This window comes from Tamandua tetradactyla, chromosome 10, assembly GCF_023851605.1.
Source record: "Tamandua tetradactyla isolate mTamTet1 chromosome 10, mTamTet1.pri, whole genome shotgun sequence".
Lineage (NCBI taxonomy): Eukaryota > Metazoa > Chordata > Mammalia > Pilosa > Myrmecophagidae > Tamandua > Tamandua tetradactyla.
This window is the reverse complement of record NC_135336.1, coordinates 59,430,720-59,454,005: the sequence shown is the minus strand read 5'-3', so window position 1 is coordinate 59,454,005 and position 23,286 is coordinate 59,430,720. Positions and strand designations below refer to the sequence as shown.

General features: G+C 36.0%; 1 long non-coding RNA gene across 2 annotated transcripts in view; it reads right to left on the bottom strand.

Moving 5' to 3' along the window:
- Positions 1–23,286, bottom strand: part of LOC143647947 (uncharacterized) — a 66,876-nt gene that overhangs the window by 20,499 nt on the left and 23,091 nt on the right. The window contains exons 2-3 of one of the 2 annotated variants that reach the window (XR_013158269.1): positions 6,429–6,651; positions 5,915–6,034 (exon numbers count right to left, since the gene is read on the bottom strand). This is a non-coding gene — a long non-coding RNA (uncharacterized LOC143647947). Of the gene's footprint in view, positions 1–5,842; positions 6,035–6,428; positions 6,652–23,286 lie in introns of those variants that run through there. The other variant, XR_013158268.1, reaches the window with a different exon arrangement.

Sequence of the window (23,286 nt, the reverse complement as noted above, 5' to 3'; positions counted from 1 at the left end):
ATTTAAAATTTTAATGTTGCACAATCAGTAAAAGGTGGTCCTGAAAGTTCCTATATTAGACTCAACATGATTGATTATTAGGGGAGGTGAGTAAGCAAGTGTTTATGATATTGTTTAACAGAAGACAAAGATAACCACAAAAATGTCGGGTTAACATAAGACAGTCTAATTGAAAGTCATTCTTCCAGGTTGATTATTTACAGGGTTCCCTTGTTCTTTCCAAATTGTCCTGTTGTGAACTATAAATTATGGTCTATCTCCAGGTGCTGAACTCAACCATGACAATTTATGAACAACCAGAATTAGTCTTCATCCTTACCAAGATCAGGCAATTCAGAAATAGTGTGTTCCATTCAGGCTACATTAAATGCACCTAGTCAAGGAACTGGCTACTGGCTACTTCCATCAGAAAGACAAATAGAGAAGATTTGCATGACTTGGCCCAAATGATACTAAATGTGATTTCTAACAAACAATTCTTACAGCTAGATCCTCAGGGCAGGGATCTCTTTGCTAACCACAGTTTAGAAATAAGCACATTAATTACACTATATAAATATTACTAATAACAATGTTGATAATATCTTCCCATTAAAGTTAGCACTCACTGTTATGTAAGCCTCCTCCTGCTGATAAATTGCCCAGAGGTTAAGTCAAGTTGAGTATAAATACTACAGTGTACCAACTGGGAAGAATAAAATAAGCATAGCTTCAAAATCATTAAGGCAAAAAGCCATGTCCTATTGTCACTAAGTGTTTCAAAGGTTTTTATAATATCATAAAGGCATGCCTTAGAGACTTGTTGTTTTGTGATATATATTTTCTTTCACAAGTGGAAAATTTATTAAATACACAGTCCATCATCTTAATTGGTATGAAAGCATGACTGAGTTCTGAGCAGAATGAATTCCCTCAGCAACACTTAGTAGAATATCTGTTCAGCTTAAAGAAGGGCTTTCTTTGAGGCTAACTGCAGAAGTCTTCCTGTTTCAATCAGTTCATCTCTGCAAGTCTAGAAACACTTACATATTTTCATATTATTCCTCTCTGTGTAATTTGAATACATAGTGAAGGAATACAGTCACCAAATGACAATTTTTATGTGTGTGCATCAGTGAAATAATATTTCCAAAGCATAAAAGTGGAGAAATGCCAACAAGATTAAAAGTGAAGAAAACTGGGGGTGAAGGTAGGGTGGGTGAAGGTAGGGTGTAAATAAGATAAACAATCTTATTTATCTCAAGAGAAAAATCCATTCTGCATATTTCTAACATTTTGTTTAGGGAATTTTAATTCTGAAGGTGCAAGTTAAGGATCTTAGATTTTTTTATAGTCCATATCTATTTTGGTGAGGCATATTGGAGAACCAAATCTCTTCAGATAATGCAGATGATTTTTTACATGTTTCCTCATTTCAACTCAATGGGACAAATTTTACTTCACTTCTTAAAGAAGGTTCCCAGACATTGTTTATGTAACCATGATCTTAATCTCTACTCTTTTTGCTTGAAAAATTAGGAAATATTTTAATCCAGAAGAAAAGTCAAGGACGATTAAAAAGCATGAATGACTTTCTAGAATTTTTAGTTTGTATAATACAAAATTTGGATTTTTCTATTTAAAAAGAAAAAGAATGAGCTCTCAGCCTTGTACTTCAGGTTGACTTCCTGCTCTCCCCACTTTCATGGCATGACTTCTTTCTTTCCCTTTTTTTGATTGTGCTAATAGGACTGTTTTTCAATTGATTTGTCCATATATTTATAAAGTTACTAAACCTATCTCTGTAATTCAAGCGTTATTGATACATTTTTATTGTAAAAACTGAAATTAGGAATGATGAGTTAATTTCTCAAAATTACACATAAAGCAATTAATTTCAGCAGGGATTTAAGCATAGGTTTCTCTGATTAAAAATCCATCATAAGCCACTGATTACATACTTTGGATGGACTGTATGGTGTGTGAAGATAATTCAATAAAAATATTTTTTTAAGAAAAGATTAATAGACTTGAATATAAGACTCCTATACCACATGCATGTTTTGTGACCCACATGCCTTCCTTTGGAGAACCCACTCCAACCCCCACTCTATGGGGCCTACCCAACACAGAAGGGAGAAACGTAATGCAGGCTGACCAATCAGTGATTGAGCCAGAGCTGGACACATGACCCAGGCAGGGCCAATCAGTGTCTTGCCTGAGACTTGATATATGGAAAATGGGAGGGAGAGGGACTTTCCTCCTTTTAGACGCTAAACTCTAAGCTTGTCCTCCTGTGATAGCAGTAGCCATCTTTCCCACCACATGGAAAATGAAACCAACATGAGGAAGAAAACAAAGTAAGCAAGGGAAAACTCCACAGAGCTCATAATCGTTATTTGACCCCTGGATCCCATGGGGTAAACCAACAGTACCTCTGAATGTGCCATTTAATGGGCACTAATAAATCTCTTTTCATGAAAAAAAAAAAAAAAATCCATCATAAGGTGATGTGACAGTGGCTCAGTGGCAGAGTTCTCACCTGCCTCGCCAGAGACCCAGGTTCGATTCCTGGTGTCTGCCCATGCAAAAAAATAATAATAATAAATTAAAATCCATCATAAAAACTACCAGTTATCTAGGCCTGTGCCAGGCAGTTTATAAATTATCTCAATAAAGCTGCAAATTATTATCACCACTGTACAGCTGAAACAATTAAGACTCAGAGAAATAATGTGATATGCTGAATACTATTATGAAGAGTTTGCAACACTTCCATCTGTCTGGTGCAAAGCTTGCACTTTTCCCACTATACCAGTTTTGTGGTAATTAATTAACTAATCTGTTGCACAGAAATATCAACATTGACTGTGCTATTATAGGCCTTAGAAAAGATAAGGTGTGCACATTACTTGCCACCAAAAAAACAGTGTTATCTTTTTAGGTATTTTTAGATCCAAAGGTATCTCTTTATATCTTTTTTGGTATGTCTTTAGATTCAAAAAATGAGTACCAATTTAGCCAGATAATATGGGTCAATGAGATATTATACATTATCCAACTACTTATAAATTTGTAGGAAAAATTTTAATTTTGCTCTAGAAAATCACATATATAATTTGAACTTATTCCTAATGAAAAAGTATTTATTCACTCTCTCAGAGCAAAACTAAATACCAATTGAATACTCTTATTTTTAATCTATTAACTTAACTGATGTTTATGGTTCATCTCTGAATTTTTTTTTCATTTAATGCTTAGTTTCTCTTTTGGAAAAAAAATCCTCACAATAACTTAAACAATGATAAGCTTAAAAAATCAAAACTTGTTTATATATGAAGATGTTTGTTCTTTTATTATTTTTTCTCTACATATAACCATACAAAATATTACAGAATAAAAAATAAGAGACCATTGAAGTAATTATCCTTCATATACAAATTCCCTTTGCCATAAGCAGGAGGAAGGGGAGAGAAACTGGTTTTCTACAGCGAGTTAACTAGATTGGCTTCTTTTATCAATTATAAGCATTGTATAATTGCTCATCTTTCCTCTCTTTGCCCATAGCTATAACAAGGAGAGAGAACAAAAGTTAATTTTAGTAGTAAATACTCATGCTTTGCCTAATTTTCAGTTGGGCAAAATTCAAGAGTTTTAGCACATGGCAGAAATTGTGTTTATTTTAGTCCTGAGACCCTGAGATACTATTCTAGCACATGGTGGACAGAGACACCTATTTATGCATTTAGGTCATGGTTTTATTTATGCCTTAGTAGTTTAAAAAATACCAGATCAAATTGTAAGGCAAACCATAATGCCTTCTGCATAACTGTGTGGGAGTTAAACCACAAATATTATCTATATTTATGTTGGGTTGTCCCACCCTTTGGCTGTCTCCATAGCCTTGGTTTACTAGGACCAAGGCTCCTGGGTAGCAGTGGCGCCACATCCATTTGGCATAGCTGTCTACACAGGATTTTTCCTTCTGTTGTCTTTCTTTGGCACAAACCACTGAGTGAAGTCATGCAAAAAAATGTGTGTTTAGTCACTGGGAAAGCCTGGAACTACTGCGATGGAGCCTGCTAATCTGGCAATGTGTCCTCCAGTCTTTGAATTATGTTCTCTCTATATATAGGTTCTGTGGATTGCCTGATAGATGTGTGCCAAGCTTCACATATCCAGGGGCAATGTGTAAGGAGCAGAGTCCAGAAGGGGCACACTGTAGTGGGGAGAAGTTATCTTAATCTTTCTACTTGTTGGCACATCTTCAGTTCAGGTTGTAGGCAGACATACTTTCTTGGAGTTATGGAGCATATTTTATGGGTTCATATACACTCTGGTTAATTTCCAGATATGCCATTGAATCGCTTATATCACAACATAACACTTTCATTTGTCTACGCATCTGAGGACTGGCAAAAGATACATATGTTTACAGAGAAGTTACCAGTCAATCATAAATACTTATTACTAGTACTTACTTTATGCCCAGAATTGTGAATTTTTGAAAGAAGTCTTGAGAGAGTGAAAGAGAGATTATAATCTAATTGTGATGGCAAGAGCTACACATAAAAACATTATAGGATAATGAAAGACAAGTTGAAACATGCTAAAAAATATGAAAGTACTTTCCAAGAAAGTAGAATTTACTTTGGCTTCCTAGTCAGGCAAAGGGTTTGGGTGCAGTGGGCAGATTTGAGCTGGGCGACGAAGACAGATCAGGAGTCACATAGGTGGCAAAGTTAAAGGATCATCAATATCACCAACAAACATCAACAAACATCCAGTGGGTGTTTTTTATATGCGAAGTGCTATGTGCTATGTGATTGTACAAAATATTGGGAGACAGAGTAAAAGAAGACATAAACCTTTTACGCAAAGATTTTACAATCTAATTTTTCACATGTCAATGGAAAAATTAAAAAGCAACTCAAGCCAACAAATTTTAATGCTAAATAAGTGGTTCTGACCATAACTGCTACATAGAGTCAAATGAGTGGGATTGGTTAGCTAGGAAAGAATGTGGTCAAATTGAAAATGAGCTTTGATAGTCAGGCTTGTCTTGGATTTATAGAAAATATGTCCCAAACATCTTTTTGCATATGATATGCATATCAATTAAACAAACAAGTTTGTGTCAGTAATAATGTGAATTAAGGACCAAGAGTCATGAATTACAGAATCATGGATTTGAAGACGTCTTGTACAACTCAAATATAGCAATCACTTCTACAACCATGAAGCTTCTTTGTGAATACACACAGTGAAAGGAGCTCACTATGAGGTAAATTATATCTGGATTGTGTAGAATTTTTAATGCCAGACTTAAACATCTATGCATCCCTCTAAGCAGCAAAGAATCATTGAAGATGTTTGAGCAGACAAATTGGTGTTTTTTGAATAAATATATACATGTGGTGGGCATAAAATGTTTTCAATCAGTATGCCAGTTTTCTGATCCAATTAGAAGGGATTGGAGCAAATAGATCAATAGAAGACCATGGCATTTAAATTAAGGGAAGTTTAAGAAAATGCTGGTTTAGTAGGAAACATGTCGAGTTTGGCTTTCGGCATACTGATTTTGAGTTAATGGTGGGAACATTTTCCCATGAAGATAGAAACATAGTGCAAGCATCCTCTAGGTGCCTTCAGTTTGATCATTGAGCACGGGGTGAGGGCTTCATCTTGGATCATAGTCTAAGTTAAGACTGAATGTGTTAAAAGAAGTCATATTTAAGATAAAATTGACTAAAAAATTCAATTTCTTTCTTCATATAAAACCAAGAAATTGTGCTTTAAACCCATCTTTCTTCCCACTTACTCAAAAAGATTTCAGATCCATTTCATATCCATTTGAGTGGCAAAAATTTAATCTTAAAATGGAACAGGGTCATTATGCTGGGCTATCATTTACTGGTGAGCCTCAGATACTTACAACAATGTTGTTTCTTTGTTAAGCAGAGAGCAGCAGAAGCACTTACATATGTTTCTTCCTTGCAAAAATGAAGCAGCCTTAAATTCTGTCTCTTACTTCCAAATTATGGCCTTCTAAACACTAAACAAAAAAGGGAAAAGGACATAAATGTCAGGGATTTTCTTCAACCTCTAATTTCTGTGTCCAGAAGAACATTAAAAAAAAAAACAAAACTTGATGTGATCGCTGGCTAAAGATGAACATAAAGTCAATAAGTTGAGAAATCAATAAACAATATGTTCAAATCCATTTCATGGAATGCTTTTATGTACCATATTGAATTAATAGAAATGCCTTTGGTACAAATGCAAAATTATTTATGAAACAATAGAAAAGCTGCTCTAAAGTAGAAAAAAGCATTGCAGATGATTTCAGTGAAAAAAAGAACCAGATGTTACACATACTTAGAAAAAAACACAATCCCATATGCAATTACCCATGAAATATTCAACACATACACCAGTTGAGGACTTACTGGCCTGATTCCTTTCTCTCTCCCACCTTCATGCTAATCTTCCACATGTCAGCATTTCTTTGGAATCAGGGTGTGATACCCCACAGCAGAATATAGTGCCAGTTGCAGATTTCCACTCGACATCTTTATAGAGTGACCAGAGATGTTCTCAGCCATCAAAGGAAGGAGGATGCAGCAGCCGTATTCTATTTTGCTCTCTGTAGAACCCGAGTAGGGTTGACCTCTGCAAAAAATAAGATAATTAAGCAGTGAGTGAGCAATAAAAGGGGTTGTTTAAATAGCCCAGAGTTCTATATGGAAGATGATAAGTCAAGCATAATTCCCACCACTAAGAGTGACCTATGTTGTCTCAATTACAAAATCAAACCCTTCAGTTTCATTATAGTATTCTAATTGAAATTATACTCGTATATTAATGCTTAAAAAATAAAGCATGGCATAAACTGCAGTTGACTACACCAAACATGTATTTACCTACTTTCTTGTCTTTTCAACTGATCCAAAAGCTCCAAGAATTTCCTATGTTTAGCGTTTTGTTAGCTATACTTTTCTAATATTGTTTTTAGCCTTTTAACATTGATTTGACTTTTTTCACACAATTAGATCTGATATATTCTGAAGCAGTTATTAAGAAATACATGGCAGATAAAAATGCTAATCTTTTGTTTTATAAATTAGCTTATTTCTTTATAGATTTAACAATATTAAGGCTCTCTACCCTCTGGGTGAAAGCTTATTTTGATTGTTTAATTGTGATTTAACAGAAATCATTTCTGCAATTTAAATGAAAGATCAGTTAAAGGGTTTTAGTCTCCTTTATTTCTTATTAAATACAGTGGCAGTAAACCCAACACCACTCCCAGACTTCTGCCGGGAAGTAAGGGTCAATTACTTTAAAGAATCTCAGGACTCAGACCTTGTAGGGTTGAAAGACACCTGGAAGCCTAGAAGTGAAGCCTGTGGGAATGACTGGGTCACTGGGGAAGGGAGGAGATATTCAAAACACTACTCTTTATTACACTAAGTGCCTGAACATATCAGTCACAATCTCTCTTTCTTCATTAGAATACTGATAGACAAACTTTATGAAATATTTTATAAAATATACGTAGATAAAGTTGGACCAATTAAAAAAAACATACATAGACAACAGTCCTTCATTCATTCAAGTAATATGTCACTTATCTGAGTGTTTGGTATTCATCAGTTAAGGAAAGAGCACCAGACAGCACTACTATGATTATAAATATTTAAAACTACAGGCTCCAATAAATTTTTCCCTTTCCTCCCTCCCTCTCTTTCTCTCTCTCTCTCTCTCGTTTTCCCTTCCTACATTCATTTCCTGCATACCTCTTCTTCCATATTTCCTGTTAGGAATAAACAACAGGAAGGAAGTCCTGTAACATAGCTCTTTAAATCCATGCACATTTGAAGGGTCACTGGGTACAAAGCTGGGGGCAAGACATGACTATGAATGCTAGAAAAACAGGCCAAGTGGAATAGAGCCAAAGCTTGGTGTTTGAAATATCCCAGAGGACACTAATCTAATGACCATTGTCCTTTTAAGAAGAAGAGAGGGCACAGAGGCCTGTGATGTGAAGATGGAGGCAGAGACAGAGAGATGTGTCTACAAGACAAGGAACACCAAGGATTACTGGGAGCTACCAGAAATTCAGCCAAGAAGAGGCAAGGGAGAATTCTCTGGGAACTTCAGAGGAAGCACAGATTTGACAACACTGTGATTACAGGTTCCAAAACCTCCAGAATTGTGAGAGCATAATTTGTCATGGAAGTCTTCAGAAATTAATATAGAGCAATCAATGGGTGTGGAGATTTGGAACTGTATGCACTACAGAAATTCATGTTCTTAAAGTTAATCCATTCTGTGGTTATACACCAGTCATAAGTAAGACCTTCTGATGAGGTTACTTCAGTTGAGATATAGCTCAGGGTGGGTCTTAGTACTCCTGCTGGAGTTCTTTATTAGATAATGTAATTCAGACAAAGAGAGAGAATGCCATGGAGGCAGGAAGCAGAAGTCAATTAAACCTGGAAGAGTAAGCAGAGACCAGCAGATGCCGCCAAATGCCTTGTCATGTGGCAGAGGAGCCAGGATAATGGCAGCTGGTCTTTGGGAAGAAAGCATTGTCTTGATGATGCCTTAATTTGGACATTTTCTTCAGCCTCAAAACTGTAAGCTTGTACACTAATAAATTCCCATTGTTAAAGCCGATGCATTACATGGTATCTGCTTTGAGCAGCCTAGAAAACTAGAAAGAAAATGTATTGGCTCTTATTAGACAATTTATGGAATATGTAAGTTATAGAGTTCCCAAGTATAGTAGTTTTAAGTCAATGCCTAGGCTTGAGGCATGAAGCTTCAGAAGTGGCATGTTCTACCAAGGTAGATAAGAAGAAGGATGAGAAGTCTAGTTAGATGACACTTGGAGATCCAATAAGGCAGTAAGACACTGGCCTTTAGGAAAGCAGTCCTAGATAAGGGATTGAGTTCGGAGGCAGTGCCCAGTTCTCCAGATAAAGGAACAGATAAAAATAAAGCAAGGCCCAGTCATTCTGGAGGGACTAAGAAACTAGATAGACAATGAGAACAAAAATTGAAATGGAAAATAAACCAGCAGCTAAGGCCAGTGACAAGTACAGGTAGTGCCTTGGGTAACTTGGGAAATTCTGGTGCCAAGAACCTCTACTTCAGAACAAGGACATCATACTCAAAACCATTGAGGCTCAAGGATCAGTCCTGTGACACGGAGCCTCAGGTCAAGGTTACCACAGACATGACTATCAGCACAGCCTAGAGCCCTAGGATATGTGATCTTGGTCAGTTCAAAACTAAATAGTTCAGGGATGAATGCTAACATTGATCATGTTCTTCTATACGCCTGGCACTGTGCCACGTGCTTGGAGTTACATGTTTTCTAATACTCTTTAAGGTAGGCACCATCAACTCCATTATGCTAATGAAGGAGTTATAGACAAAACAGGCTCCAAATTAACCTTTTCAATCCAGATTGGTCTAGGAACCAAGGCAAGGTTGAGTGCATGGATAGGAATCTGAAGGAGCTGAGGAAAGCACAGGGAGATAATTGACAGGCTTTCTGTTGTTTACCGGGAGCATTATCATCAGTGAATCTTGTAGTTATCTACCATATGCAGTAATCATAGTAGTTTGAATATATATTCAAGATTATACAATGAAATCCTATAATATGCAAAGAGTTATCTAGGCTTTGGGACTATACTCATAAACTCGTCAGAAGGTGTCTGTTTTCACAGAGTTCATATGATAGTGGTTTAAGTCCAAACAGGTTATCTAAACTAATCATGGCAGTCCCATGCTCAGTGTTCAGGGTAGAACTGTGAGACATAGAAGTCTGCTGGGAACATCATAGAAAGGTTTTGCTTTTCAAAAAAAGTGACGATTCTTCTCTTTTTGCGGTGTAAGTACAAATGAAACCACCCTCAGCGTGAAGTTGACACTGAGATGACAGAGCAATGGAGGAAACATGGATACCTGATGACATTATTGAGCTTCTGATCACGTTGTGTCTATGGCCTGCTCTACTTATGGACTTTGGTTATGTGAAATAATTTCCTGATTCCTTTAAGAGGTAGCCAGTATAATTTGGTGTTTTCTGTGAGTCATAGCTGAAAGTTTCCAAACTGATACACCATCCAGGAAAAGAATCAGCGTATCTGTCCCGTAGTCTAATTTTAGCAAATAAAGTAAGCCTTTGAAGGGACAGCCAAAAAGCATTTTATGGGTTGTGATGGATCACGTAAAGAGAGAGATCAAATCCAAATTGCAGTAGAGTAATTTTAAAGGATGGAAAAAAGATGACCAATGAAGAGGCAGAGCATGAAATGACAAAATCTTCCTCACCCCTCTTGAAAAAAAAAAATGTAAAGGAGAACTATGGGAGAGAACCAGAGTAACCAGTAAGTTGCCTTCCCAAATAATTTCCTGGGTTAAAATGCACTCATTCCAGAATTTTAGGACAAGGTTTCATGCCTGCCATTTCAATCTGTCTTCATCAGTTTTAAAGATTAGGTTGTAGAGTATCCTGCCAGAGTCAAATAACATTCTTTGGCTTGATTACTCTCATTACAGTGAACTCATTCTCTCTTTTGAACAGCTCTTTCAACTGTTCTGATATTTCTATACTTGGCCCCATTTTTATGCTCTGGAGATGGAAATACTAAGGTAGAGGCAGTGTTGGGCAGGAGAAAATGAATTTGGTATAGAAAAGATTTGGATTTAAATCCCAATATTTTAAACTGTATACTTTAGGGCAGTCAGTTATGATTACTTTCTGCTCTTGATTGGCAATTAAAAATATATATATTTCATGGAATTCTCAAACGTAAGGACCAGTGGCTCTCTTTAAATGATAAAAAGAAAACTATTAATATTATAATAATGCATGTACTTAAATAAGCAAAATTATTATTTAAAAATTTAAACTTCAATCTAGAGACCTCAAAAATGTTGCTAAGCACTAACATCAACCGTCTTGGCAATTAAATCTTTTTTTAATTTAGAAAATTTTAAATATTGCTATTTTACCAAGAGCATACTTTTATATAGAGAAATGATATAAAATTAAAACAATAGCTCATTGTTAAAGTTCCTTTCTAAGGATACCACACACAAAAGAGTTGCATTAACTCACATGAAATAGGACCCAGTGGTGACATCCTGATTACCATTCTCAATTAACACTGCTACATTTTTTAATGCCTGTGTTTAATGTCAAAGCATTAAGAGGCTTCCAGGATAAGAAATCTATTAGCGTTACAAAAATATATTCTAAGCCAGAGACTAGAACAGAATGAAACCATATGTCATTTGCACTAAGGTGATAATTTCAGCAATATGAATTAATCAAGTTTCTCAAGGGAAGGCTATAATTTAAAAAATAGTGAAGGAACTCAGTGTTGAACTTAGGCTGAATCAGCTTGTATAAGATGCAAAACAACAAATCTGTAAAGGCTTGAGAAGTATTACATGCGAGAAGAGAACATTTCCATATTCCTGCCAAACCTGTCTATTCAAATCAAATGATTCCCTTTCCATTTGCTTTTGTTTAACGCTGGTGAGCGTCACGGGGCTTGGCAAAAAATGTGCACTCAATATATAGCTGTTTAATGAATGAACAGTGGAAAGCAAAAATATCAGCAGGAAAAAACTCAGACATTTGAGATTATAATGGGCAGAAGACTGGAGCATTGCAAGCTAAGATCTGGATTTCAGTGCTGGCTTTGCCTTCAGTTATTTGTATAACTGTGGAGCAAACAGTCACTATGACGTCTATACATTTGGAATACCAAATCTCTAAAATCGCCTCCAACTTCTCATTCCTTTACCAAATACGCAGCATAACTTAAATGTTCGACTAATAAATATCCCAAAAGTTGAGACAAAGAAAAGGAAATATGGAAAATGGTCAAAAATTAGTAACGGTAGATGACTTGAAAGATTATGTTTGTTTTTAAGGTTGAAACCATCTGAATAAAATTAGATGGAAATAATCCCTTAGGGTTGGAATACATTTTAATAGAAACAATCAATCTAAAATTCAAGAATGCATCTTTGAATAAATCAAGAAGCAAAATTTCCAAATGGAGGAGATTAATATTTAGAAGTTGTTCATTCATACGTTCAACCAATAAATAGGTATTAAATGTTTTCTCCCTGCCAGCTACCCTGCCAGGCACAGACGGTTTAAAGATAAATGAGTGAAACCCTGTTCTCTAGGAAGTGATAGCCTGGCAATGAGTTCATAATTTAGTATAAAAATGTAATTCTAGGGTTTTAAAAATGTCGCAAAAAAAAAAAAGAATTTCAATAGGACTGTAGTCCCCAGACTAAAATTCATATGTTTTAAAATACACAAAATAAAAATATAATTGCTATTTTCATCAGGGATTTAGTAGGAAAGTCAAATTAATTGACCTGAATATTAATTTCAAATAATGATTAGTTAAATGAGTAAAATAGGGTAAAACAGCATGTTTTCTTGTCATTTGACGAAGACAAAACGCTTGAGTTATTTAAAATGAGAATATTTAGAGCATTGTTCTAGTTTACTAGCTGCTGGAATGCAATATACCAGAAACAGAATGGCTTTTAAAAAAGGGGAATTTAATAAGTTGCTAGTTTACAGTTCTGAGGCCGAGAAAATGCCCCAATTAAAACAAGTCTATAGAGATGTCAGTCAAAGGCATCCATCTAGGGAAAGATACCTTGCTTCAAGAAGGCCGATGAAGTTCAGGGTTTCTCTCTCAAGTGAGAAGGCACATGATGAACATGGTCAGGGCTTCTCTCTCAGCTTGACGAGAGACAAGCATGCTGTCATCTGCTAGCTTACTCTCCTGGCTTCCTGTTTCGTGAAACTCCCCGGGAGGCATTTTCCTTCTTCATCTCCAAAGGTCCTGGCTTGTGGGCTCTCTGCTTTGTGGTGCTGCAGCATTCTCTGCTTTCTCCAAATCTCCTTCATTCTCCAAAATGGTTCCTCTTTTATAGGACTCCAGAAACTAATCAAGACCCACCCAAATGGGTGAAGACATGTCATCACCTAATCCATCTTCACAATCACTCTTGATTAAATCACATCTCCAGGGAGATGATCTGATTTCAGTTACAAACATACAGTATTGAACAGGGATTATTCTGCCTTTATGAAATGGAATTTAGATTAAAACACGGCTTTTCTAGGGGACGTACATCCTTTCAAACCAGCACAAGTATTTAATAAGTGTATATTGCAACTCATCCTTTTTCTTCTTGAGGAAGAAATCTATGAAGACTGCAGTGGTTGATAAAGAGTAAACTTATTTTTTGTCTAATTTTTAAACATAAAATTAAATTGCTTTGCCAAGGGGTTTTTATCAATTTGAAATATATTACTTAAAAATTTCAACCCATTCTCATGAGCAAAGAGCTTTTCAATTATTTAAAAATTTGTTATCTTACTAATAACTATGTTTTAAAGTTTTGTATTTCTCTTCTCACTAGGAAAGTTCAACATATTTCTTTATTTTTTCTAATTCAATTTCTTTTATTCAAAATGTTCATGGTTACATTGCACCACCTATTAGGATATTGATGTTCCATTTTCTCCTAAGTATTATGTATTTTTAAAATTTAACATATTACAAAAGAAAATCTAATATATTACATCTTCTTCATATTTCCATAAATATCATTCCCTTGTTTAGAAGTTACTTTTTTTGCGTAAGCTTGTCTTTGACTTGACATTTAAATAAAGTTTAATTCATAAACTATAGCTTTAAAACTACACAATTTATCTTGCCTTATGCCATTTATAAGATATGAGATATTTAATTGTATGTCTATAATTTAAAAAATATTATATTGCATTGCTGAAACATCACATTTTTGCATTGCAATGTAAGTAATATGCAGTTCACAGATTAATTGACCAATGTTATACTAAAAAAATGTTGGTGACAGGACAAGTGAGTGACCATTAGTTGTATGTTTGTTTTTGTTAGGGTTATGAAATAAACCCAGATCCTTTTGAAAGAAAACAAACACTCAATCAGTCCCAGTTACCATGAAAAAGCTCTCACCTCAATCCCACCTTCAATCTAGCCATCCATAGCCAGCTTGTTGCCAAGTCCTGTCATAACCTTATTAACATCCCCCAACTTTGTCCTCTTCCTGCCCTATCTTCTCCTGCTTAGCTGCTGCTGCTGCTGCTTCTCCTCCTCCACCACCCCTCCCCTCTTCCCTCCACCCCCTTCTCCTCCTTGCCTTCCTCCACTTTGTCCTTCTCATGCTAAGGCCATGCAACATGATGTAAGAAATGCCTTTAAGCTGCTGGGACAATCAACAGAGTTTATGGTAAAATATAATAATAGAAGTGACAATAACTAATATCTATTGAGTACTTTCTATGCATCAGGCACTGTGCCAAATACATTACAAAAAATATTTAATGCTTACAACAACTTGCTGAGTGTACTCTGATTCTCTCTAGGATAAGGCCTGGGTATTTGGGGGATGGACATTTTACAAGGGTGTCATGTAAAAATTTTAGAAATCTGTAAGGTGGTGTCAATGTTTGGGGCCTAAGGCATCATTTGCTATACCTCAGAAAGGTCCTTTCCTTCAATGTCCGTAGGTATTGCATTTATTTAACTAATTCATTTTTTAATTAGAAAGGGGGATCTATGGAAAACAATTTTGAAAAATCCTGAATTAAGTTAAATTAAATATTCATTACTGAAGAACTTAAAATTTTTAATTGATCTCAATAGTATGCACATTCTTGTAAAGACAGTAAGCAGGGTAAAGGTAAGGAAGGGTGAGAAGATATAATTTGGGGAATCAAGTGATTTGGGAGAAGTCAGACATAAGGTTGGAAAATTAGGCAGGGATCAGATTATGAAGAGCTTTGCTTGTTATATGAACAACATCCTGGAAGTAATTATGATCTCTTTAAGGATTTCAGTTAGGGGGAATGATATGACCAGACGGGTCTTTTGCAAAGATCACTTTAGGAACTCTGTGGAAGATGAGTTTGGGATGGGAATAGAAGAAGATGGGAATGTGGCAAAATAGTTAGCAAGCAATAGGGCAGGTAAAAGAAGCTGATGAGCAAGATTTCAGCTATGCAGAAGTAAATAGAGGGAGGAGATGACAAAGTTGGGAAATACCTAGGCATTATTTAGAAAGTATGACAGGACCTGGTAACATGACTAACATGAAGGAGGGATTGAAGATTACAATTTGTACAGGGAAACAGGATCCCAAATAGTGTGTTCATTTTATTTTCAAAAGGATCTGGGATTATTGTATAACCCTTAAAAATCAGAAAGCTGCATTCTCTTTAGGGTAACTGACATATTCATGATATTTTCATTCTTATGTCTATTTCTTCACATTATAAAAATAATACATGCTTACAAGAATAAATTTGAAAATATAATTACTGTTGTATTTGAAAGAATTTCCTTCCAGACTCTGTTCTGTGAGTGGTAGGGCTATAATTATGTAGCCTGAGCTTTTATTTAAAATTTACATATTTCGTTTTGTTTTGTTTTATGGCTGTCTGTCTTTTATAATTTTTAAAGATTTTCTAATAAATAAGTTGTAGAGTTACAAAAATATCATGTAAAAAATAGAGTCCTCATGCATTCCCCTCACACCCAGACAGTTTTACCTATTATTGACACTGCAATACCGTGGTACCTTTTTTACAATGGATGAAACAATATTATTATACTAGTAAGTCTAGTCCATCGTTTACATTGCTTTTGTATAATAATTTTCATTAATGTTGTGTTGTACAGTCCAATTAAAAAATTATTCTAGCAACGTATATGCAACTTAAAATATATGTTTTTAGCCACATTCAAATATATAATTCAGTGGTGTTAATCACATTCTGAGTGTTGTGCTATCATCACCACCATCCATTAAAAAAACTTTTCCATCACTACAAACAGAAGCACTATACCAATTAAGCTTTAACTTGCCACTCTCGACCTTCACCCCAGTCCCTATTAGCCTGATTCCCTTTCTGACTGTATGAATTTGTCTATTCTAATTATTTTATTTCAGTGAAATCATACAATATTTATCCTTTTGTATCTCAGTAAAAACTCAGCTTGATGTCTTCAAGGATTATCCATGTTGTCAAATGTATTAAAATTTCATTCTTTCTATGACTGAATAATATTCCACTGTAAGTATATACCACATTTTGTTTATCATTTCATCTATTGATTGACATTTGGGTTGCTTTCACCTTTTTGTGATTATGAACAATGCCACTATGAGCATCAGGGTGCAAATATCTGTTCACGTCCCTGCTTTCAATTCTTTGGGGTATATGCCTAGAAAAGAGATTGGCTGTTCATATGGTAATTCTATAATTAACTTTCTGAAGAAATACCAAACTGTTTTCCACAGTGGCTACACAATTTTACGTTCCCACCAACACTGAGGAACTCTTTCTTTCCTCCACATCCTCTCCAACATATATTATTTTCCATTTTTTAAATAGTATGTATTCTAGTGGTGTCAAATGGCATCTCATTGTGGTTTTCATTTGTATTTCACTAGAGACAGATAATGTTGAACACTTTTCATGTGTTTATTGGCTACTTACATATCTTCTTTGGAGAAATGTCTATTCAAATCTTTTATCCATTTTTAAATTGGATGATTTGTCTTTCTTGTTGTTGAGTTATAAGATTGCTTTATATATTCTGAATATTAAACCCTTATCACATATGGTTTCCAAATATTTTCTTCCATTCTATAAGTTGTCTTACTTTCATGATGAAGTTCTCTGATAAATAAAAGTTTTTAATTTTGATGATTTCCCATTCACCTATACTTATATTGTTGTTTCCCATGCTTTTGGTATAAAGTCTAAAGACAGTGTTTAACACAAGATCCTAAAGATTTTTCTCCATGTTTACTTCTAGTAGTTTTATCGTCCCAGTTGTTATATCTAGGTCTTTGATACATTTTGAGTTCATTTTTGTATATATCATTCTCCTGCTTATTGATATCCAGTTTTCCTAGCACCATTTGTTGAAGAAACTATTCTTTCCCAATTGAGTGGACTTGGCAGCCTTGTCAAAAATCAATTGACCATGGATGTGAGGGCTATCTCTGAACACTCAATTCAGTTCCTTTGGTTGAGATTTATGTTCTTCTGCAAGTACCAAGCTGTTTTTATCATTGTAACTTATAATAAATTGTATATTTTGGAAATGTGAGTCCCTCAGTGTTGTTTTACTTTTGCCTGATGGTCTTAGCTATTCAGGACTCCTTATAAACATATGTTGATGATTGGCTTTTCCATTTTGGCAAAGAAGGCTATTGGAAATTTGATTGGGATTGTACTGAATCTGTAAATTTCTTTGAGTAGAAATGACATCTTAATATTCAGTCTTCCAATCCATGAACATAGACTGCCCCTCCATTTATTTAGGTCTTCTTTGATTTCTTTTACCAATAATTTGTACTTTTCTAAGAAAAAGTCATTTATATCCTTGGTTAAATTTATTCTTAGATATTTGATTCCTTTAGTTTCTATTGTCAATGGGATATTTTTCTTGATTTTTTCTTCAGATTTTTCATTATTAATACATAGAAACATTGCTGATTTTTGCATGCTGATCTTGTACCTTACCACTTTGCTGAATTTATTTAGTAGCTATAGTAGCTTTGTTGTTGATTTTCAAGATATTTTTATATAAAGGATCATCTCATCTGCAAATAAGGAAAGTTTTACTTCTAGCTTTCTATTTTAGTTTCCTAGCTGCTAAAACAAATATGCAGCTTATGCAATGCATTGGCTTAAATAATAGGAACTTTTGGCTCATAGTTTTGAGAGTAAGAGAAGTCCAAACTACAGACACCACCAAGATAATGCTTTCTCCCAGAAGACTGGCATTCTGGGGCTGGTTGATGGTAATCCTTGGTCCCTGACTTTTCTGACACATGGCAATGCACATAGTGGCCTTTCTTTGCTTCTCTTTTCTCTTCCTGTTTCTGTTCTGAAAAAAATTTCAGCTTTTGTCTTCCCCTTCATGCTCTCTCTCTCTCTGTGGCCATCCCTATAAGGCCTTCAGTAATAGGATTAAGACCCATTCTGAGACAGTTTGGCCACACCCTAAGTGAAGTAACCCCATTAAAAGGTCCTATTTTACAAGGGGTAACACCCACAAGAATGGATTAAGTTTAAGAACATGTTTTTCTGGGGTACACAGATTCAAACCACCACAGTCTGCCCTCCCAACCCCCAAAATTCATTTACTTTCCACATGCAAAATACATTCATTCTATCACAACATCTCAAAGCCTTAAGTTATTTAAGTGACAATGCTAGATGCAAAGACCAATCAAAATTAGCTGTGGGTGTGGTCTGTCCTGGGGCACAACTCCTCTCTATCTGCAGACCTGTGAAACTTGGACAAGTGTTCTGCTTCCAATATACAATGGAAGGACAGGCATAGAATAAATACTTCTATTCAAGATGGGAGAAATTAAAAGGATAACATGACAATAGGTGCCAAACAATTCTTAAAATCAGCAGGGTAAACGCCATTCAATTTCAATATTTGAGAGTCATCTATGGATCAAGATTTTGTCCTCCAGGCCTGATAGAGCAGCAGTACCTTCCCTTTCAAGTGCTTTGTGCAGGGGTCACACCTTCCCTGAAGGGATGAAGCTTCCCCCTCTCCAAGATTGGAATAGCACAGTCTCTCCATGCTGGTACAGTCCCCACCCTCTCTGAATATCAGGGTGCTAACTAGGCCCTCTGTGATGGCTGGGGCTCAGGTCTTGTGGCAGCAGCACTATCTGAACAATGGGGTACAAGACCTGCCCCATCCATGTGCTGGGGCAGATGACCTGCTGCCTGCAAATTCAGGGGTGCCCCTGCCCTTTGAACACAACAGCTAGGCAGTCCTGCTCTCTTGGCTGGAAGAATGTTTTGATTCAGACCTCAGCTCCCATGTTCTGCCCCTGAAGTCATTCTTCCTTCAATTTGTTCTTTCTGTATCCCTATTAGTCCAGGCTGGCAGAGGTTCTACTAATACAATTTTTACAGACGACTCATTGGTTTTGTGCGCAGAGGTCCAAGCTATCAGACAATCAAACATTCCACCGACACTTCCTCTGTAACTACATTTCCAATACTGACTTTCACTGAAATGGCTGCCTGGATCCGTGTTCAGTTAAACTCTCCAATGGAGCCCTATTCTCTGGGGACTCCCTTCCAGAAGATCAGGGAGGTCCATGATAGAGATGCTTCTAGCCCTAGTCTCAGAGCACACTATCTAGATAGGCTCAGAATTTTCCCAACGATCAATTTCTGATTTCTTTGTGCTTAGGAATTCAGTTCTTAGCTTATCCTTTTCCTCTCTCATTTCACCATAAACTGCAAGGGAAAACAGGCTGCACCTTTCACATTTAACTTGGAAGTCTCCTCAGCTAAATATCCAAGTTCATTGCTTTCAGGTTTTGACTTCCATCCAACAACAAAATTTGATTTTGCCACTTTGGATTAAGGGTCCTTTCTCCAGTTTCCAATAATACATTCATCACTTCCTTCTAAGGCCTCATAAGAAGTACCTTTAGCAGCCATATTTCTACCAACAATCTCTTTAAAACAATCTAGACATTTTCTGTCAAGCACCTCATAATTCTTCAAGTCCCTATCCATTACCCAATTAAAAAGCCATTTCCATATATTTTGATATTTGTAATAGCAGCACCCCAGTTTTCAGTACCAAAAACAGCTTTAATTTCTTGGTTGCTAAATCAAATACCATGCAATGGATTGGTTTAAACAGTGGAAATTTATTGGCTTATGGTTTTGAGGTTAGGAGAAATCCAAAATCAGGTGTTGCAGTTTGGAGGCTGCATGTACCCCAGAAAAGATCATGTTCTTTTAATCCATTCGTGTGGATACAGACCTATTACAGGTGAAACATTTTGATTAGGTTCTTTCAGTTGAGACCTGCCCCAGGTTGCATCTTAATCCTTTTATGGGGTCCTTTATAAGAGGATAAAGACTACACAGAGAAGGTATGGAATTAAGAAAAGCTCACAGAAAAAGTTCCAAAGCCACTGAAACTAGAAGCTGGAAGTGAAACCCAGGAGAGAATAACTGTCAGATGTGGCCATGTGCCTTGCTCACCAGTAATGGGTCTTCAGAAAAGGTCTTGTCCTGCTGATGTCTTAAATAGAACATTTTCATGGCCTTAGCACTGTAAATTTCTAAGCTGATACATCCTCATTCTTATAAAACAGTCCATTTCTGGTATATTACATTTTGACAGCTTTAGCAAACCAAGGTGTCATCACTGATGCTTTCTCCCAGAACAATGCGCATTCTGGGGCTTATTGCTGGTGGGCCTTGGCCCTTGGCTTTTCTATCACATAGTAATGCAGTTGACAGTGTCTTCTGGCTTCTCCTTCCTCTTCTGGATTCCAGTTATTTTCAGCTTCTGGCTTCTCCCTTGTGTTTTCTTTTTCTCAGTGACCTTCTCTAAAGGCCTTCAGTAATAGGATTAAGACATTCTTGTATCAGTTGGGCTACACCTTAACTGAAGTAACCTCATCAAAGATCTTATTTGTAATGGGATCACAACGAATGAAATGTATTAAATTTAAGAACATGTTTTTGTCCCCCCTGCTCTCTGGGGTACATAGCTCTAAGTCACCACATTTTCTATTTTGGATTCCTTTAATTTATTTTACTTGCTTAATTGCTTGGGCCAGAACATCCAGTACAATGTTTAATCTGTGTAGTTTCTGTTAAACTTAGCCCTGTTCATTGTAGTAAAATTGGAAGCATATATGAATTTGTCAAGGAAAAAAGTTACTTACAACCCTACCATCTGAAAAGTATCATTTTTTTTAAAAGTATCATTTTTAACTTGTGTTCTATAATGTAGTGAGATAGATTGAATTCTGCAGCCCATTTTAGACATGTTCGTAATCTTAACCTGCATTCCTGTAACTATGAATCCATTTGTAAACAGGACCTTTGGAGATGCTATTATTAAAGTGTGGTCTCATTTTTGAAAATGATCTTCAAAGATTCTATTTGGATGAGACCAAACTGTATTAGCGTGGGTCTTAATCAATATGACTGGAGACCTTATAAAGTGAGGAAATTCAGACATAGTAAGGAGATGCCAGAGTCAGAAGAAGACGAGAAGGGAGAAATCACCATGAAAAGCATGACATTAACAGTATTTCGATTTTAGACTTCTAGCCTTCAAAACTAAACTTAAATTGTTGTTTAAGCCAACCCATTGAGTGGTATCTGTCATAACAGCTCTAGCAAACTAAAACAATAACCAAGTCCCTAGAACAGTGTCTAGTCCATGGCTGGTATTTAATAAATTTGTCAATAAATGAATTTTTTGTTTAATTTCCAATATTTTAAATAGGTATTGCTTTAGCTAGGGTTCTCTAAAGAAACAGAATCAGCAGAAATATCCATAGACATAAAATTTATAAAAGTGTCTCACTTAACTGTGGGAACATAGAGTCCAAAATCCATAGGGCAGGCTGTGAAGCTGATAACTCTGATGAAGGGTCTGGACAAACTCCACAAGAGACGCTTGCCAGCTAAAGCAGGAAGAAAAACAGTCTCTTCTGAATCCTCCTTAAAAGCCTTCCAGTGATTAGATTAAGCATCATTGCAGAAGACACTCCTCTTGAGCTGATTACAAATGCAATCAGCTGTGGATGCAGCCAATGGGATCATGATTTAATTCTATGGAATATCCTCATAGCAACAGACAGGCCGGCACTTGCCCAACCAGACAAACGGGCACCACCGCCTGGCCAAGTTGACACATGAAACTGACTACGACAGATATTAATTAAAGTTATTTATTGATCAGTATGAGAAGTTTCACTAATTACTTCAGAAATTGCACCTCATTAAATACAACACTGTTGGTAAGTAGCATTGGCAGATATAGAGTCAGACTCTAAAAACATTAAGTTGTTAAAATGCCACATAACAGTCAACAATTTGAGCTGGTGACAGATGCCCAGACACCCAACCTACAGAGGGCACGCTCCTCACCATTGTAGTGCTGCCTCTTGATAGGTAGATATACCACATTTTACTAGGGCATAATTGTGTAAAAGACAGTATTCTTTATAAACCATTTATTCAGTATCTGAATGCATTGATTCCTGGATTTATTAGCATTTATTAAAACACTTCTCTTTTTGAATACTTCCATGATTTTGTTATTTTAATGCTGTGATTTTATCAGTATAAATAACATTTAATCTAGTTTACTAGCTGCCAGAATACAACACACCAGAGACAAATTGACTTTTAATAAAAGGGGATTTATCTCATTAGTTCTTCAGAGGAAAGGCAGCTAATTTTCAACTGAGATTCTTTCTTATTGGGAAGGCACAGGGTGATCTCTGCTGGCCTTCTCTACAGACCTCTGGGTTCCAACAACTTTCCCCAGGGTGTTTTCTTTCTGCATCTCCAAAGGCCTGGGCTGAGCTGCGAGTGCTGAGATGAGGTATGCTGAGCTGCTTGGGCTGTGCTACTTTGCGCTCTCTCATTTAAGTACCAGCCATTTAAGTCAAACACCACTCATTGCAGCAGGCACGCCTCCTAGCTGACTGCAGATGTAATGAGCAACAGATGAGCTTCATGTTCCATTGGCTTATGTCCACAGCAACAGAACTAGGTGCCTTCACCTGGCCAACTTGACAAATGAATCTATCTACCACAATTGCCTTAAATTTGATTGCTATAAGTGAAAGTATTATGTCAAGGAGATGATCATTTTAAGACTCATGATTCAAATTTAGAAATTTACATTTCTCAAGATTTTTCAGGTGCCAGTAGTCCTCAATTGTCTTAGGCTCAGAATCCCCTAACACTCTTAAAATTGAGGGCCCCAGAGAGCTTTTATTGATGCTAGTCATAGCTATATATATTTTCCATATTACAAGTTAGAACTAAATAAATGGTAATTAACAGCACTGAATTTTATATTTGAATAGGGATAAAAAGGGGAATTTTAGGTTATATGTACATTATTAGAATAATTATATTTTTAAAAACCCATAGGACTGTACAAGACAGACAGTGAACCCTAAGGTAAACCATCAACTATAGTTAATAGTACAATTATAAAAATATTCTTTCATCTATTATAACAGATGTATCACACTAATGTCTGGTGGTAACTATGTATTTTATGCTTTACTTTTCTGTATATTTAATTATATATATATCACATAAGCATGCATCCCAATAGTTAAGAGACTGCTGACTCATCACATGTCAAGTAA